At 45.3% G+C, this 19,276-nt stretch overlaps 1 long non-coding RNA gene across 3 annotated transcripts in view; it reads left to right on the top strand.

The window, feature by feature from the left end:
* The window catches only part of LOC136019804 (uncharacterized), a 207,053-nt gene that overhangs the window by 67,914 nt on the left and 119,863 nt on the right, over positions 1-19,276 (top strand). The gene's annotated exons all lie outside the window — the stretch shown is intronic.

The following is a 19,276-nucleotide window of genomic DNA, read 5'->3' on the forward strand; positions in this document are numbered from 1 at the left end:
AAATGCAGCTGTGGTTAAGGTGGTTCTTGAGTGCAGTCTTTGTCCAGGCAATTCAAAAAGAAACATGTAAACTTACACCTGCAAGAAGCGCATTCGTGTGGGTCTGAGTCAAACCCCATGGAAGTCTGGAGGAATCTTTCCACTGACTTCAGTGGGCTTTGAGTCCAGGTCCCCAGTGATTGGTTTGAAGTGACACATAGCCTATTTTTGTCTGTCGATTTTTTTCCTCTCTGTATTTTCCAAAAGTACCAGAAGAGCAAGTAAAAACTTCATCTGTTTTGCTAAGGAAGAACTGAAGGTTGTATTATTCACCAGTATCCCAGGGCTGCCTGAAGAGATCATGGGCTGCTTAGCCGCAAAATTGAGAGGTCTCTTTTTTTTCTTTTAATGAGATAAGTAATCTAAGCTATTTACATTCTTGTTCTACAGATTGAACCAATGGAATGGAAAGATCTCTGGAAACATTAACGAAAGCGGTGTTTACTTGCTTTAGTGCATTACTGATTGCAGTAGGAGCATGAGATAATTTTTTTCTAAATTTGTAGAAACAACTAACAAATTCTGCAGTGGTTTATGAAATAGGACACTGGCCAGAAGTAGTCTAACACAATAGCTGGCTGTATAGGACTCACTGTGCCTTTTGGTTCTGCTTCCTTGAAGTTCCCTTTATCTTTTCTTCTTCACCCATATGTGGTCTTGGCTCTTCTGCGGCCATGAGGAATATGGATTAGCAGAGGCCTCCAATTCTGTGATTGAGGCATTAAGCATCAAATTCTTCTCTACTGCCTCGTTGTAGGAGTTTCAGAGGAGTTCAGTCATTCTTTTGTGGATTGATGTAGTTCTACCGGATTTTACAGTTGAATAGCTAGGGATGGGTTGGTATACAGATTTTCCTGCTGATATAAAAGGAATATATAAGAAAGCATTGACTGATGCATCTCTGGAGACATCATGCAAGAGCTTAAATTAGTCCTCTTTTTTAAGAGAAACTTGGATCTTAAGCACTAATCTTGTGTAATGACAGACCAAAGGAAAAACTAACAGGCTTGCTTTCTTTAGAAATCCATCAGTAGGCTTTAAAGAGGGGCCTTGCTAACAGCACCATGTACACGGGCAAAAAGATGACCAAAATGCTGATGAAAAACGTTTTAAATTCAGAGCGATGGGATAGATGAGAAAGTTGGGACTGGCAGCCTTTCCAAGCAATATGTGAGGCTGTTTTCTTATGTCTAATTATTGGGAGTGCTCTTTCTCAGAGTCATGATGATCTGAATGACCAGTTAGAGACAGTGGCTCCCCTTGAATCTAGAGGGGTGTCTGTGAGATCTGCAACCCCTCTCTCTGGTTTCTGTCTCCTACCCCTGCTTCAGCTACTGTGTATCCACTTGCATGCAGACATGGTGCTGGTGCCCATAGTATATGGATCCCTGTATCAGGGCACACCAGTGACAGCCCTCTTGCAGGACAGCAGGTCCCAAACCTTTCCTGCACATCCTACTTCTAGCAGAAGATTGTTTTTTAGAGCCTGTAACTGCACCCTTATCATTTTTGCTAAATCATGTTATTCAAATGCACAGTTTACACTTTCACAATGCTTTGCAACTCTATCCACAAGATTTGTCTCTACATTGAATGTGTTTTGTCCTTTGATTAAAGCTTCTGCTGACAGCATGCTTGGCTAGGGACACAGCAGCTCACAGACCAGTGTATATGATGGCAAAAGCAGTGTTGTTGTGCTCTGAAAGAGCTATTATTACTGCTTGCATTTCCAATCACAGAGCTGGACTTCTGCTTGCTACTTCGCAGATTCCAAAACCATAATTACCGGCTGCTGCCTCTGCTGTGAAACACTTCATTAAGTCTTTAGAGTCATTAAGGATTTTCAGGAAATTTATGGGAGCTCAGGTCGTGTTGCCTGTTTGTTTAGATAGCCAGGATCTGCCAAAAATGTGGCCTGTAGTGTTTCTGTAGTGAAGCCTGAGCTCACCCCCATCTGTTTTAAGAGACTGATGGAAATGGCCTGTATCATCTTATCTTGCCCTATCTGTGCACGAGCTGTCGTAGGCAGTGGAGTGAGCCCTATATCAAAGAACAGAGAATGATTCCAGCAAAATTAAGTGAAGCTGTTGGATTTCTTGCTAGAGACAGTGACCTCTAAGAATAGGCAAAGTCTGGACACTGGTGCTTATAAGCTCAGCTATAAAACTGCTACTGCTTGCAGAGGGAATAAGGATTGAGCTCAGAAGTAAGAAAAACTTACTAAGGATTAAGTAAGAAACCTGGGGGTTGGTAATCCAACCATGACACAAGCGTTTTTAGTGACTGTTGTTTTCTCCTGCCTTGGATCTAAGGGAGCCAAGGGGAGTTTGGGGCTCACATGGTTGTGTGAGTCACGCAAGGTGCACCTTTATGTGGATTCCTGCCTGACTGTGGAGCATTAGTATTCAGCAGGATGGCTCAGAGCTGCAATTCATGACCTAAATCTCATAATTTAATTAATCTGCTCCTCTTTTTTGTTTTTTTAAGACAAAATTTACACTTTGGGCTTTGCAAATGCTCTGTTGTGTTGTAAACATGTGGCATCAAACATGACTTGCCCAGTTGTCACACAGGCATGTCTGCCATGCTGAGCCAGCTTAGCAATAGAAGTCAGCCTACCAAATATATTGTACTGTGATGATAGCATTTAGGGGCAAGTTTGCAGTCCATTTGTAAGGTAGGTGTTATTACAGATCTCAGGGCTACCTTTTTACCCTGCTGTTAGAGATCTATATCTTTAAAGCTGGAATCGAGAGTCCAAACTGGCAACATTCAATGTAAAATAATTGCGCCTTGGTCTATAGAACATTCATTTATTACAGGATTAAAAACACTCATAATGAGGAAGGCCAGTTTCAATTACAGTCTCTCTCTATAATCATGTGTAGCACAGTCTGAAGATAGCTTTACAGCAGCCGGCTCACTTCTGACACCAGTCCAGGGCGGTCAATACTAATGTCAAAGTGCAGGGACTGAAGGCTATCCCTGCAGAAAAGGCTTACTCCATTCTTTTGGAACAGAAAATCCCAGTGTTTCTGCAAGCAAACCAGACTAGTGTGTCTGCATCTACACTGCTGCATGGCTTTGCAGCCAAACTGCATTATTTATCTCTGGGTGCTCCCTGGGATAGAGTCGTGGGCCTGCCCTCTGCTTTTAAGTGCCCTTAGCAGCATAGATATCTGCTGCAGGCTGGTTCTCCAACTGACTTAGAGCTGATAACTATCTCTCCCATTTGGACATGCGATGACAGCACGTGTACAGCATCAGACAGATGCAGTGGTCTGGGGTCTTTCCCAGTGCCTCTTGGGATTGCCTGCCAGGTCAACAGCCCGAGCTCAGCTAGATATGGAAATGCTAGCATCCACCTCTGGATCTTGGTTCTGCCTCAAGGTGCTCCAGGGACTCCAAAGGTAAGTACAAGATTGGCACTTGTCCAGTAATACAGGCACATTTTCCAGTATTCTTGTGTTAATGATAATTATAGCCAGCTATGGCCCAGAGCCTATAAAGCTTTCCATCCTCATTTGTCTTTACAGATCAATAGGTGTGTAATGTAGGCCAGTAATGATACTAATTATTATCCGTGAATTTCAAGGACGTAAAACCCCATGCCAGCACAGGATTACATAGCTCCTGACTCTCAAACCTTTAACAGGCCACTAGTTTCTCTTTCTCACCAGTGTTAATCAGCACAGCTTTGCTGACACAATGGAAGTGTCTGCAAAAGCAAAGGCGGCTCTGCCTTGGCAGCGTGCCTCAAAGAGCTCCAGGCAGGGGAGGATGAGATATACCATACGCCTCCATTTCCTGATTTGCAGTATATCAAGATATAGACAGATCTTTATTTTTTGATGTGAAAGCAGAATGAAAAACTAGGTTAAATCAGTCTTGAGGGATATTAAGCCAGTTCTCAGGAAGCCTATGCAATTATTATGCCTCATCCCAGCCTTCTTGATTGGGAACATGCCTTTAAGAACATGATCAGCCCCAGGAGATCTCCCCCGTAGCCTGGGAATTCCATCCTGTCTGCTGACGAGGAGGGAGGCTGGGCCACAGAAACTCTCCATTCAGAAGGGAAAGTTTTCCTTCCTAATCTTTTTTCCCTTTCCCTCTCTCACTATTTTTTTTTCTTTTTTTTTGGCAAATTATAAATGTGCACGTTGGATTCTTTTGTCAACCAAATCTAATGGGACTGGCCTGAGCTGAATGGCTGGTCTGTGTGATGCTCAGACTTGGTTTCTTTTCAGGTGCTCATTGCGTGTTTCCATGAGATGACGGTTAGCATCTGCCTTTGGGCTTAGAGCAGCTGTGGGCACTGAGCTGTGTCCCTGGCTGGAGGGTGCTTGTGGGAGATATAATTTCTCATGTTAGACTGGCTGTGGTTTGGGTCTGGGGAGGTACCTCTTCAGTCTCTGTGTTACCACAAGGCTGTGAAAATAGCATAGGCTCAGCAGTGAAGGTTTTTCTCTCTTTTAAAAGGAGTGAAAGGCCTTCAAGGTTTGGCTTTCACGTCTGTTCTCTTTTTTCCCTGCAAAGAATTAAGTTCCCAGTTCAGATAGGATGAACCGGTTGCAGGGGTGATGAGGGGGATAAAAAAGTTAATCAAATCTCCAGCAGTACTGCAATTTTCAAGGCCAACATGCCTCTGATTCCCTTTGCTTCCTCATGAAACTCCTGAGCTACCTGGTCCCAGGCTAGCTGGAGACCAGCTCCTGGAGTCTGAGGTTTTTTTCCATTTTGAGGACAGGTTCCCAGATGGAACATTTTATTGATTCGATATTCTGATAAAATCCACCCAGATCTGAAATTCCAAGTGGAGAAAAATAACTCCAGCCACTACTACTGAAAGAATGTGAAACCTTCAACCTGGCAACTGCTGGATTGGGCTTTGCTCCCGTCTCCCCTGTCTGCCTGGCAGCCCCCAGCCCCAGGGAAACATGTGGTTCACACACACACACGCAGCCTGTCCCATGGGGAAATTTACAGTGTGCCTTTGGGAGTGACCATCCATTACGGTTCAGTGCAGCTGTTCACGTGAAGACAGCTTTAAACGCTTCCAGAAATTGCTGGCACGCATCTGTGGATGTCTCTCCCTCCACCCCTTGCTCGCTCTATTGGGACAGGAGTGCGGTGCTGATGTTCCTTCTGACCTTGGGGGCCACAGGGGAAAGCTGGTGGCTCTGCACACATCCCACATGCACACCCACTTTTGCTGGCCACCTTACCCTAATGCCAGTTCTTCTGTAAATGTAGTATTATGCACGCACATCTCCATATCCTTATTGCTGAACAAGGCAGGGATCTGCCCCTTGTTATAAGCCTCTTGTGCACCTACAGTGTTTAACTTTGAAATGACAGCTTTCTGCAGCTCTGCTCTGATCTCATCCATCTCTGGATCAGCTATTGTATCAGGTGTTGAGATGACATCAATTTCTAGTTCACACTGCAAGCTCCCAACTCAGGATCTGCTGTCCTCCATATGTCCAGCACAAAGCTCTCTATACACACAAGGACATTCAGACACCTCTGCACCATTATCCCGTGCATCATCGTTCACCCACCTTCTTTTCACCACTGCATGAGTCTTCCAAAGTCTGTTTCGATGGGGCCTGCTTGCCTAAGTCACCAGATGGTACAAATATTCGAAGAGGGCACATTAGCATCTGTGTTTTCCAGGAGTAATCTTGTGCCCATGTAGTCATTCCTCCACCCCACAGCTTCAGGAGGAAGGAGAAGACACTTAAGCTCAGCTTGCTGAATAATGTTTCCCTTCTCACACAGTGATTTTGTCAAAACCAAATTATTGACATGGCAGCGAGTTCCCTTTGTCACCCTTGCCCTGACTGGGTGACAGGACACCCACTCATTGGGCTGCAGGGATTGCTGCAGTGCCAGCAGGGTATACATGGCTGTGGCAGATCTGGGCAGCAGCAAATTGCTTTTAATCCTTGGTGACGCTCCCTTCTCCCCAAGGGCAGTACAGGGATGCCTGTGAATTCAGAGTTAAGGCTCTGCAAGGGGCCTGAAGTCAGGAATTACATCATCACATCTCCCAGTTCCATGGGCAGTAACCTGTGTAGGCACATGCATGGCCCAAAGGCCATTTGGGTTGCTATGGCTGGTGGGAGACAGAGTATACGGGAGCATCTTTCTCCCTGCGTTGGAGGGTTTGGGTGGCTCTGATCAATATGCACAGCCCATAGGAGGACCCCTGAGGCTGTGCTCAGCTCTACATGTTGGGCAGCCCAAGGCCAACTTGTGGTCTCTGTAGAGAGCTGAGCCTCCTCTGATGGTTGGCAAGGTGGCACTGGTGTGAGACGGTGGCAAGGGCAGGATTACTGCAGCCCATTGAGAGCAGTCGGAATCCCAGAGTGGAAAAAAAATGGACACCATATAGCCAAGAACTAGACTTTAAAATGTAAAGCAATCCAGTCGTTTCCCGCCAGCGGCTTTTCCCCAGCTGTTCGTTTCCAATAGAGTATTATGATCAGTAATTGATACTCTCAGATGTCTCTGTGCAATCCCCAGAGAAGAATGGCCAGGGCAATATATGGTTTTTTTTTCCCAACTCACTGGAAAATTGAGCCCCAGCTGGGGCTAATAAGTGCTTTCATTAAAATACTGATCTTAATCCAAAGCTGAGAATAATGTCTCCTCTGTGTTGCAGCTCTCCTCAGCTCTGACATGGGCTACGGTTTTTAACAAGAAATGAAAGGAGGCTAAATAGACACTTCTCGCCCAAACACCATAATAACACCAATGTTAGGTCCCAATGAGGTCAATGTTTTTTTGATTGCAGCAGTGGAATGTGTTCTTGTTTTTTCCATGTGAGGAGCTCTTTCCAGTGATGGAGGTGGGGTTTATGGCCAGCGTACCCCTCCATCCTTCTCCTAAATCCAACCTGCTCCACTGACATAGGTGGTCTCATCAAGAAGAAAATGGGGAGCAAGAGTGCCTGTCTGGGTGCTGTGTGCATGCCAAGACGTGTGTGTTGGACTGCAAGACAGAGGCAAAACGGTTCCATGATTTCAGCACAAGGGTTTATTTTGTCCTCCCACTTCTTCTTTTACTTCTGGCCAAGACAGAGAGATTATTACTAATATTTACTCATCCAGAGCTTCTTAGATGGAGAGATGATTTGTAAACCACATCTTGAAAGGTCGAAGTATTTCCCCCTTGTCATATTATCTTCATACAAAGAAAGAGGAGAGAGCTCCTATTTTTTTCTAGGAATAGGCCCTGTAAATTTCCAAGTTCAGTAAGCAGATGTGAGTGACAAGAGCCTAGTTTCATGGTTTTGGATGCCGTCCTGTTTCCAAGGCTGGATATGAGTTGTGTTCTGATCAAGAGCAGGATCATAAGACATGTGTTGTTAAGTGTTCATGTTGTTTGGCAAGCAAGTATAACATCAGACACAACTCCTCTTCTTTACTTCCCTTGCTCCCATTCATCCTGTTATCTCTCCATTCTAACTTTAATTTGAAGATGGTCCTGTCTCTGTTCACATCTTTTTTACTTGTGCTGTTCTGCACCAGAGGCCACAGCAGAGATGCTCTGTGAGAAGCCTCAGATGTCGTGGGAAGAGAGAATCCTGAGAATTTTTGCAAGTCTGGAAATCCCAGGGGAATCTCCTACACATGCATCAGGTTTAATACATATGAAGCTGGTGGCTATTTGAGGTTGAACTACTGTGACTCATTGCTGGAACAGGAACACGTATCCTGGTGCTCCTGTGAAGAATGCTCTAGGCATGTACAGTTAGATGAAGTCCTGATAGTTGAGATACAACTGTACTGTTGGATGCTTGCCTGAAATGAACCCTCTTTTTTCCACCCATTCCCTCCTAGCCTCTTCTGTAGAGCCTTTTGACTGCAGTTTTTCTTGGAGAGGGCAAGGGAGGGAGGAGGCAAAAGGACATTCTGGGTAGCAAAGTTACAAAGCAAAGTGGACAAAACCAGAGAATTCATCATCTCCCTCTGAAAACATGTGATCATTTGCTCTCTGAGAAGGCATACAGCTCTGGGAAAGACTTTTAACTCCTTTAATGAATGGCTGCTGTGTGCTTTATTCTTTTCCTTACTGAACCTAGGATATCCTCTTTGAACATCAGCACCATTTTTTTGCATTTGCTTGCAAATGAAAGTGAAGGGCCAGGCTTTGGGAGTTTCAGTGACCTCAGGTTGCATGTTATTTCTCAAGAGCTGCCATTCACTTCATTAACACCAACCATAACTGTTGCTCAGCGCAGGTAGGGATTTCAGAGTCTATGTGTCATCCATCTATAAAGCAGTGTAATGCCTCAATTTATACCTGAAGGGGCCTCACGCAGCACAGGGTGCACCTTGTAATATGAAGGACCAGTTCTTCCTGTCCTGCTCATCTTACTGAAGTAGGTTATCTAATCTCAGTGCAGGTCATAGATCCTTTTTTGAAATCCTCTTGCTTTGTGAAGTCTTCAATGTAAGAATATGTATGATATCCTGTGTGTTGGTTTTAACTATTTTCTGTGGATTTATGGAGCTGGCAATGCTTTATATTTTTGCACTGAACCCTCACAAATCCACTGGATTTGTGCTACACTGGCTGTTCTCAGGTAAGTGAGATAAAGGTCAGGCCTGTTTGACAAAGACAATGGTAGAACTGTAGTTAAAATTGAAGCATTAGGGACGTTTCATGTAGATTTATGACAACATAGAGATTTTACAGCAAGTCTCAAACACTGCACTGCTCGATCAAAACTAAAGCTAAGAGCTGGGCTCAGATATCATGGCTGGAAATTACTTTCTTGAATTGCACTCAGAGACAGACTGCCACAGAGAGCTGCCACCCCTGCTTCCAGGACTTCCACGTGCTCTGACCACTGTACCCAGGTCTGGCATTGTAACAGCCCTCTAGCTCACAGCATCCTATCCAGATGTTCATCCTACTACTTTAAAATAAGTTTGCACATTTATCTTTGCCTGTAGCATCATCTTTCATTTAGTCTGCAGGGTCTTCAAGGGCAGGAACTGCCTTGTTTGGTTTTTTTTTTGTGGAGCATCTGATCCTTCTAAACCTGCTCTGCAGTGCTGCAGCACCACTCTGCACTTGCTTGAATCCTGTTTGGGAAGGCATAGGATGTCTTCTGTTACCGTTAAAGGGTAACCTGCAGCGAGTGTCTGCAGCACAGCTCTGCCCTGATGCCAGCTGAAATCTGTTCAGCTTCCCAACCAGCCTGAGAAGGACAAGCCATTCATTTAGATTGCACGTAACCCTTTCTAAGCCAGGAAGCTGAGAATAGCAGGGAAGGTTGGCAGACTCCCCTGTGGGTTAAGAAGGAGCTATTTGTTCTCATAATTACTTGTCTAGGAGAGGGGTCTGTTTGACAGTGCTTTCCTGCAAAGCATCATGTTTGCTCTGAAGCCAAATAAAACCTTGGTGTAAACTTCTGCCCTACAAGAAGAAAAGGCAACTCAGAGGGAGTTTATGTGAATAAAAAGGCTGTAGCTGTTTGAAAGCATCTCTTGTGCATCAAGCTAGTGTGGTCCCTAATATCTCAGATGCCTGAAAGGCTCTTTAATATCCAGGAATAGACATGAACATGGGCTCGTTACCTGTCCCCTTCACTAAGGGCTTTTAATTCCACTTATGTCAGACCCTCTCCCACCTTGCTCCCCTGCTCCCTTGGGTTTCCTGACATGTATTTCAAAAGATGCCAGTGTTGAAAACCTGTGTATTCCTTTCCCTGGGCAGAGCCAGCCAGGACACAGTCTTCTAGGGTAGCTGGGGGGGGGGGGGGGGGGGGGGCAGGGCGGGTGTAGCATCAGGTACTCTCTGCCTGGTGTTTCCCACAAATACAATGGCTGGGATGGCTGAGAGCAATTTGGGCAGTGTGGCTGCTGCTTGGCCGGTAATTGTGGCTTTTGGGTTTTGTGTTACCCACTGGCTAATCCTGGGCAATCTTCTCAGGTTTCCAAAGCTTAGCTCAAGTCAGACCGTCCATCCTGCTGCTCGCTTCAGGCTGCGATGATGACATTTGGCTTTTGTATGGGAGGGAGCATTTCACTGCAGACCTGACCTCTGCTAAACTAAGGGCATGGCATCTGCAGTGCTCACACTGCAGAAGTGAGGGCTGGGAAAGTGGCTTTTGATTTCAGAGGTTTTCTTTTCCAAGCTTTGGAGACCAGAAGCGAAAAGATACTTGGTGATGTGATAGTTGTCTCAAGGTGATACAACTATTGCTTTCCTTGGCTTCTGTGAAATGGTTGGTGGAAAAATGGTGACTGGGCCAAATCCTTTTATTTTACATCAGCGTAATCAAAGGCATTGCTTCACTGGCTATTTCCTCTCTGAATAAGGCAGTTTGACCTCCAGTTTCTCTCTTGTTTGAAAAGCAAGTGGGTTGGTGGCTGCATGTCGAGATAAAGTACCTTCAAATTAAGCTGGGCATAGACTTCTGAAGACATCTGGCTGTGTAAGACTTCATTGTGTGTGTGCCGAAGTCAAAGCAATACCAGCAATTCATTAAAAGGAGTGCATGAGGGGAGGACTGTGGAACTGAAATAAAATGATAGACCTCAAACTGATAGCAAAACTTTGAGGACCTCTGAAGGATGTTTCAAATAGGCATTTTTAAGTTTGGATTAACATTTTGGCCATTGACTGTTGTGCAAAGCTGATGAAATGCTCTCTGGTTATCAGTTTACTGTTTCTACAATATTTTAATCAGCTTTTCTGTTTAAGTGTGTGAGGTTGTATCGATGGTAAGTTATGAACTTTGTATTTCCATGTCCAAAAAGCTTTGGTTCCCTTAAGGATGAGTTTTTGCCTTTTCTCCAGGAAAGGGTACAATTTCCCCTGCTGAGGAGACCTTTGTTGCACATGAGCGATTAGGTTCCATACTGATCTAGTCAAAGGATTTTATTTTCAGACAGTAATCATAAGATTTTTGTGCCTCCATTTCCTCTTCTGTGTATTAGTTCTCCCTGTTGCAGATGGACAGAAGCTTAGCTCTCATAAAGTGCTTTAGGATCCATTGATGGGTCATTACATCTGAGACGAAAGTAATCTTTGACACCTCTTGTTGTTACGCTCTCTTTTTTATAAGAGGATATTATGATTTTTCTTACCTTGATATAGGATTCTTAAAAGGTGGGAGTACAGCCCTCTCTGCCTTTTACTAGAGACCTATAATGTAACTCATCTACACTACTTAGGCTAAAAGAAAGGCAAGAGTTCATCTTTAATATTGTGTTAAAATATTTCCAGTATAGCTGTCCCTGGTCTCCTCTAGCCTCTAAGAAAACCCCTCTCTCATGGAACAGCCATTTTTTTGACTGAGATCTGTGCTTTAAAACCCAGAGTTAATCAGAGTTTCAGAAGCTGCACCTGGATAGCATCCCAGCCCTTTCAGAGCTAGGGTGTGCTTAGATCCATCTTCAGCTCCTTATGCAACTGAAGCCCTTCAGTGATACACCTTCTTCATCCCAATAGGCGCTATGCTATGAATAGGATCAGTCTATACAGATGGAATTTGGCTTTTTGTCAAGATTAATATAATAAAGAAAGTTGGAAGATTTTGGAGGGAGATTTTCCTCTGTGCTGGGCACAGATGGTGGCTTGTTGCAGTGAGGAGACAGTAAAGAATGAAGAGGTGGGGCGGGTGGTTCAGCAGCAAGTTACTGCACTTGCTTGTGTCAGAGTTGTTGTTGAGAGGTTCTCCATCCCTCTTACGGTGAAAACACCCAGTGTCCTTGCCTTTCGCAAGGACTGGTCCTTAAAAGACCCTCTTCTGCTTTTCGTGGCTGTGGTCAGATATCCAGCAGTGACGAGCTGGTTTTCTGTGTTTGCTTTCTTTCTCACGTTGAGCTGGCAGCGTTGAGTGCTGCGATTGACTGAGCAGCCGAGCTGGCAGCGGAAATGTCCAGACAGCCCGTGAACAACAGCTTAACGCATGTGCAGGTACGGTATGTATTTATAGCTGAATGCATCGTCTGTGTGTGCACACATGTGTTCCTGGGAAAGTTTCTGAGTGAGTGGCTAATGCATCTCAATTACACCCCAGTCTGGAGCAACAGCCTTGCTGAGGAATTGGAAATCTGTAAAGAATCCACACAAGTTAAAAACACCATTTGGTTTCCTTCGCCAGAGGGACAGTCATCAATATCTCCTTCTGTTAATATCAGAGGGTTAAAGCCTTGGCAATGTTCTCAGCTGCCAGATGCAGGCAGAGTTCAGATGCAGGCAGAGTGTTTTTGTAAAAGGCAATTTCATTGCTGCTGGATTAAACCTCCAATTCTGCCTGATGCTGCGAGTTTCTTAACAGCAGCAAAAAAGAGATTGATGTATAGACTGCTGGCTTCTTTCCTTTGTATATATCTTGTCAATGGACTGGCCTCTTGTTTCACCTGCATCAGGATGGATTTCCTTACAATTAATTCCCCACTTGGGATCAGGTGAAATCTTGGGTTCTCTGAAGTGAGCGACTGGTGCTTGGGTGTTCATGCTGCATCTCTGGATAATGCACTGCACTTTGTGAGCAGCAGCGATTGCTGTGTCAGAGGACCTGACGAACAGGGAGAAGTTCCTAAATTAATCTTTGTCAGTTCATACATGGTGCAGGAGCAGGGGTCCTAACTCAGACTTGAGCTTTTTCCTGCTTCAGCCTTAGATACAACCTCAGCAGTGCTGAATCCTATTTCTTTCTCTAACATATCTCTGAGAAGAAATCATATTTTCCTTTTCTGTCTGACAAAGGACATTCCCTCCCAGAGCCAGCAATATGGTGGTTTTCTTCAGAGACCTGCTGCCTCTTAAAAATTTAAGCCTTACCCAAGGTTACACAGCAACTCTTTGGCTTCACACTAGGTGACAGAAATGCCCCCAATAGCATGCTGGTTGTATTCCAATTTCCAGGGTGAGGAATTTCCTCTGGTGCTTCTCAGTTCATTAGCATGCTGCTGTCTGACACCAGCTGCCTCCAGCCCGTGCTGCTGCAGGGGCTGTGCTGCACAGATGGGGACATCTGGCCAGTGCGAGGCCCCTGCTCCTCAGGGGCTCTGCACCCAACCACGGACATCTGCTCTGAGCTGAGAGCTGCACTAGAAGGGTTTTGGTCTTCGAAGGAATATATTTACTTTGTGCAGCTTTTCAGTAAAGAATCATCAGATGGAGAAGCCCAACAATCTATTTAGTCTAGCAACAGCAGCGCTTCTGGAAGAAACCCCCCCACCAGCACAGCCTGTCATTTTTATAATACTCCCTATAGGAGGGAAAAAGAATACTTTATTCCTCCCTCTTGTTCATCCTTGCCCCACAGCAGTAGTGCACTGTAATTTTGTCTGGCTTGGTGAAATATCCTGCAGGTTGGGGTACAGGGAAAGAACAGAACCGTTTGGTTCTGAAGAAACAATGATACTTTTATTCAGTTTGGGAGAAAGCTCTCTCTTTGGGATAAATTCTATTCTGAACAGGATCTGCTGAGTAAATCTCTCAATGTTACTGCTACTGTCAGTCATGGCTAAACTTGATGGCATCCCGCTCCAGGCTTTGCTTTTATAGAGTTACTTTCAGCCAACAAGTTATGATAGCAGAGCAAAGGTTTACTTGTTGGGATCAAGTGTGAGAATGAAAAGCAAATTCATTTTAATACAGAAAAAATATAGCTGTGACTGCTGTGTGAATGAACCTGACAATAGGAACGTGCCTGTGTTAGGATGCTGGAGCCAGAACGGGTGTGTGTGATGCCTCATCAGATTGGGAAGGACCAGACCACAGCTACTCCATGGAGTTGGAGACTCCGTCCTCTGTCATGAGCCCTGAGCTAATCTCCTAGGGTTTATGAAGTCCCAGTCCCAGGTTATCTCAAAGAAACCACTGATCCCGGAGCGAATTGCTGGCCTATGCTATGGCAGAGCAAAGAGGACATGAGGAAGGTGCCTGAACTAGGAAGAGGGACTGTGGGGAGAGGGAATGGAGAACAGAAGGTCCCTGAATGGAGGAACATAGGGCCAGAGGGGTGCCCTGGGGAGAGACCCTTAGGAGAGGGAGCTTGGAGCATTGAAAGAACACAGCCAATGGGAGCGGGGAGGAAAGTGAGGCAGGGATGACAGGCGCTGTCTGGCTGATCCCATGGCAGTGAATCCTTATGATAGCTGGAGGGTGGTGTGGAGGAGAGGTGTGTGGGGGGTTTTAATTAGCCTTCTGCAAAGTATTTGCGTAGCAAGCTTCAGTTATCCCATATCCCTGAGAAGCAGGATTTTCATCTCGGGGATATCATAAGCCTGGTGCCCTGGAAATGGGCATGCCCTGGCCTTGGAGAACAGGCATAAAAGCAGGGTATGGATGTCCTGCCAGGACAAGCGTGTGCCTCGAGGACAGGGTGCTGGCAAGACCCACGGGACACCTTGAGGCTGGCTGTGTTTAGTCTCTCTCGATTCAGAAAGCCCAGAGCACACATGCCTGGCTTGGAAACCTGACTCTGCAGGCTGGTGAGGGTCCAGCAGAGGCTGTGACCCACCTAAGGCTCTGACACCTCACTTAAACCCACCAGACGCAGCACGAGGGGTTTATCCTCTGCAGATGAGCACAGGCGTGAGGGCAAGAGCAGCTCTGCTCTAGGCAGGGTTGTGCTGTCTGCAGGGGGGTGGCATGGGGCACAGGGGACGTGTCTGGTGTTCATGGCATGGGGCCAGGAGGAGTGGCTTGGGGCTGTGCTGGCCCAGTGGGGAGCATGAAGTCCCTGCCTGTGTTGGGTTTGGCTCTGCTCAGAGCTGACGTCTCCTGGTTTGTGTGACATGCATTATGTGGTAATTATAAAAACGTGAACATAGGACTCAAAGTACCGAGCAGGCAGCACGGAGCTTCTAACAGTCCCATGTGTGTTTTCCTGCTTCCCCCCAGAGTATAACTGCCCCTTTAGAAAAAAGCCTCCTGCTTAGTATAAGTTTTTCATTACTTTGTAGGGGTTCTTCCTTGTAGGGCCCTTAAAGTGGGATTAGCTGGCAATGGGTGGCATAGTTCCCTTAGAACATACTGATCTAGCTCTACATCCAAAAGGGCACAGGGCTATTGCAGTTGCTTATTTACTGCAAAGTGCCAAAGGGGGATTGATGTGAGGCACTGTAAATGCTTGGCCAATCTTGGAATGGATGTTATGGGCTAAGCTACGGTTTGCCATTTGTTTCTCCCTATTATCTATACAATGGCAGGTCCCCTCTGAGCCACCTCCTTGGGGAAATTGTTAATCTTCTCTTACTGGGTGGCATCAGTTTGGTTTTTAGAATGGGTTTCCTCTTTTTACTGGCAACTTCCAAAGCCAGCATGGAGTGGGAGAAGTGGCTCAGGAATCCAGCTGGGATGTGCTGTGTGGCAGGATGAATATTTCTGTGGTCCCAGCAGACAACAGGACGTGCTGGTTTCTCTTGCCAAGGCAGAGAGGAAGTGGTAGCTGACTGCAGTGCTCCAGACATACCCCCAGTGCTCTGTGGGCTCCCCTCCTGACACTTAAATGCTTTCAGCATCAGGATGAGACCTCTGAGGGTGCTGGGATCTTACTCAGTTTTTGGACAGCAGGTTTATCAAAGCATAGGCATGAGGCTTGCACTCGTCTTTCTTCTAACTACTTTTTGATCTGGGGTTAAGAACCCAGATTCATCATGGGGGAAGATGAATCTGCTCCAAGACTTGCAAAGATTTAGTTCATCAATATAAATTTTTACTGATGTAATATGGTGACTCTAAAATTTGTGGAAGGACTGGCAACCCAGCTCAGGGCTGCAGCATATAATAGGCTGATTTGCTTGGGAAGTACAAACAACAGGTTTTAACACAGGAAGGGCAAACAACTGCAGTGTACTGTCCTACCCTGAAAGAAGTGCTGTGCTTGGTGAAAAGGGTTAATGTTATAAATGAATCTCTGTCCATTATGCACGTAACAGGTGAGGGTCAGTCAGTTGTGCTTATTTCAAGGGACATTTAAATGGATGCGTCTGGACTAGCCTGAGGGGATTATCAGAAGCAAAAAAAAAAAAAAGAAGTGTATATGAGACAGAGAAATTCTGGGAAGCCATCCAAACAGGTAAGAAAAATGACCAAATGAAACTCCTCAACTTCTGTTTCTGACCTCAACTTCTTCACCTTGGAGATATGCAAACTTCCTGTTGTGGAAGAGATACAGCAGTAGTTTTCAGCTCGTATTTTCCCATCAATTTATGTACTGGCCTGCCAGTTCCTATTACAATATCATCACTTCTAACCCTTTTCTTTAAATTTGCATTTGCAGTCGTAGGCTATTTCTGGGATAAGAAAAGCAGTGAGGATCATCCTCTAGCAGCACCAAGCTAATAGAATATATTGATGCTTATACTGTGAGCTATATAATGAGGAACATAGCCTGATTATCCGGTCTCTTGAGGAGTATTGACCTGTACAACAGCTAGGAGAGTTTTCATTTAGTACCTGTTCCTCTATGTCAAAAAAATCGGGTTTTGGCTATGAACTCTCTTCTGGATAAATTCAGGATAGTCCTCAGGGAGCCAAAAGTGCACTATGAAGCTGTAAGTGAAGAAGGGGCTGATGTTCCTTGGTCTTGAAAGCAGTAGCCCTTTCTGAGTGGGAATGGCTGGTGTTGCAGTACTGAGAATAGGACTGTGCACGGCTTGGCTCTTTCGGGCTGAGAAGGGATCCCTTATATTGGAAAGGGAGAAGGAGAAGCTGGAAGGAGGTGAGTCTGGCTACTGCTAACAGGATCCCTGATTGCTGCAGTCAGAGGATCTCTTTACAGAGAAAACATCTCTGGCTGTGCTGGAGGTTGTGTTATGGACACGGGACTTCCCTCCTTTCTGAGCTGGGTCTGATTTCTGTTGGCACAAGTTCCCAGTTGTCCCAGAGAAACGCTTGTCATAAATTGTACTGGCACTGAGCACAGCCTCAGGACACTGGTTGGGAGCCGAAAGGGCTTCTGAGCCTTTTCAGTGCCCACCTGCAAGATGGGGGCTTGCCTCCCTGCCAGCAGATTGTGTTGCAATGGAGCAAGGAGGAGCTTGGTGTCAACCTGCGTTTGAATGGGATGGACCATCATGCTGTGGCTGTTGTATGGCTTAGAAAGGAAGAACCACAGCATTCAGCTCCCAGGTTGCTCTGACCATTTCAGACCAGCGTTTCTCTGAGAGATGGCCCCAGAAGAGCTCTTCTAGAGACCTTGAGAAAACATGGCCAACTGTGCCCCATCCTCATGCCCATTCCATCACTCCTGTCCCAGTTCCCTGATTCTGAACAGAAACATGGCTGAATTAAGAAGATTCGAGGATTACATTTCAAGTGTTAAGACTGAAGAAGGCACAACTAATTATGTCTTGAATGCCAGCCTGTGATACACCCTTCCAAGGACAGTGCCTGTGCAGTGTTGGGTGGTTGTGCAGAGAAAGACAAGGAGTTCTGAGGGGGTCACAAACCTTTGTATAGGTTTGTGGCCATTCAAAGTAGCTGAGCTGCAGTCATCTCTGCCTCCTGAGAACCAAGTCCTAACCTGATTCTTTCTAAGGCTGACTGAAAAGAACCCCTCATGTTTTTCTTCAAGAACAGCAGCGATGAGGAGAGGAGCCGAGCTGCTGCTGTTCAGGCTCTTGTGCCTTTGGGATCTCCACCTGCTCTTTGCTTCTCTCATTAGCAGTTCCCACGCTCTGTGGACTCTTTCTTTCATATGGAGCATGCTGCATCCATCCTAGGTCCTGAATCCCATCCTGAAGACAAACAGCTTTTCCATGGGCAAAGCTACATAAAGAGGTTCTGGGTAGGAGGAGTGGTCCTTGAGTGTCATAATTCAGTTTCTTCCAAAAACTGGAAAAAATTTGCCCCTTATTCTGTATCTCACTTTGTGGTGTTAGGTTTCTGCTCAACACCGTGCGCCTTTGCAGTATCAAGGGAAGGATTCCAGGTACAGATCTGTTCACTTCAGTAAATATACCCCCTGATTTTTTTTAGCATTCCTAAAATAACAGCAATAAGTCATTGTCAGGAGACAACGATTTTCTTTAGTTCCGTGGGCAGACTCTGATTACCTGAAAGGTTTGTTTTGGAAGAAATTATTTGAGGGAAGGAGAAGCAGCATTAGGAAGGATGATAAAGCAGGTTCGATCTTCCTACCCACTGATGTAGGAAGCTAATATGTCATGTGTGTGAAAACAAATGAGAACTTAACAAGAGGAGGCTATAATGACTCAAGAGAAGTTTTGGGTTTTACACAACCAGAAGTCCCAGGACCTCCAAAATATTCTATAGCATAATATTTCCCCCTATTCTTCCAAACAATAAGCGCAGTCTCCCTCTTAACATCCAATTCAGAGGTAATCCAGCACTGTCTTGCAGTTTGGAACTGCAGTTTGTATGTTATATGGTCTTACATAGTTGCCTGTTGCACAATTTTCAAGCTAATTGAGGGAAAGGAAATAAAATGCTGAGATTACTTTTTTAAAGAAATATTATTCCCTGGCAGCGTGTGTAGTCTTTGCCCTTTCTGATTTGCTGCCAACCTTGAGATGTGAGGTCAAAGAAATATGGTATTGGGACTTTGTGATGGGTAAAAGGTGTCATTATCTTATTCCTAATGGAAAGGCCAGTCCTGAGACCCTTGTCCAAAATTCCAAAAATGAGTTCAAGTGATAAAGAATGGAAAAGTGAATTAATAAAGTGTTGTTATGCACTCGCACACTATCCTTTAAAGGGATACAGCAATACCATTGTGACAGCATGCAGAGAAGGGATGTGATAATTTCTTTTCAGAATGATGATAACTTTTGTTTAAACAAATGAATGCCATCCCGAAGGTTGGTGGACCTGTGGGCAGTGAAGCTGCTGAAAGTGACAGTTCAGGGCAGTGCCAGACCTGATAGTGAGCAGGGTTTGAGGCACGTCTCCACTTGCTTCTGGGTGAAACCCTTTGGCCAGGTGCAAGGATGATGAGGTCTCACTTCCAGAGACAGCTGAGTGTGGTCGCAGAAGCTGTCATCAGATGTGGACCTGCAGACAGCAGGTCAGGCAGCAGATCTGTAAGCCATTGCTGGAGCTGCTGACTCCAAGCGCATGGAGCGATACGGTAGCACAAGATACTTGCTTTGTGGTGTTGCAAGTCAAGTTATCTTTAGCGTCTTGGAAAAATTCCCAGCCCACCAAGAGTCATTTCTGACTAACAGGCACCCCTTAATCTGTCTTAATCCCCTTTATAATTTTACACTTATTTGTCCTCATCCAAATAAAAACC

The sequence above is a fragment of the Lathamus discolor genome, chromosome 10 (assembly GCF_037157495.1).
Source record: "Lathamus discolor isolate bLatDis1 chromosome 10, bLatDis1.hap1, whole genome shotgun sequence".
Lineage (NCBI taxonomy): Eukaryota > Metazoa > Chordata > Aves > Psittaciformes > Psittacidae > Lathamus > Lathamus discolor.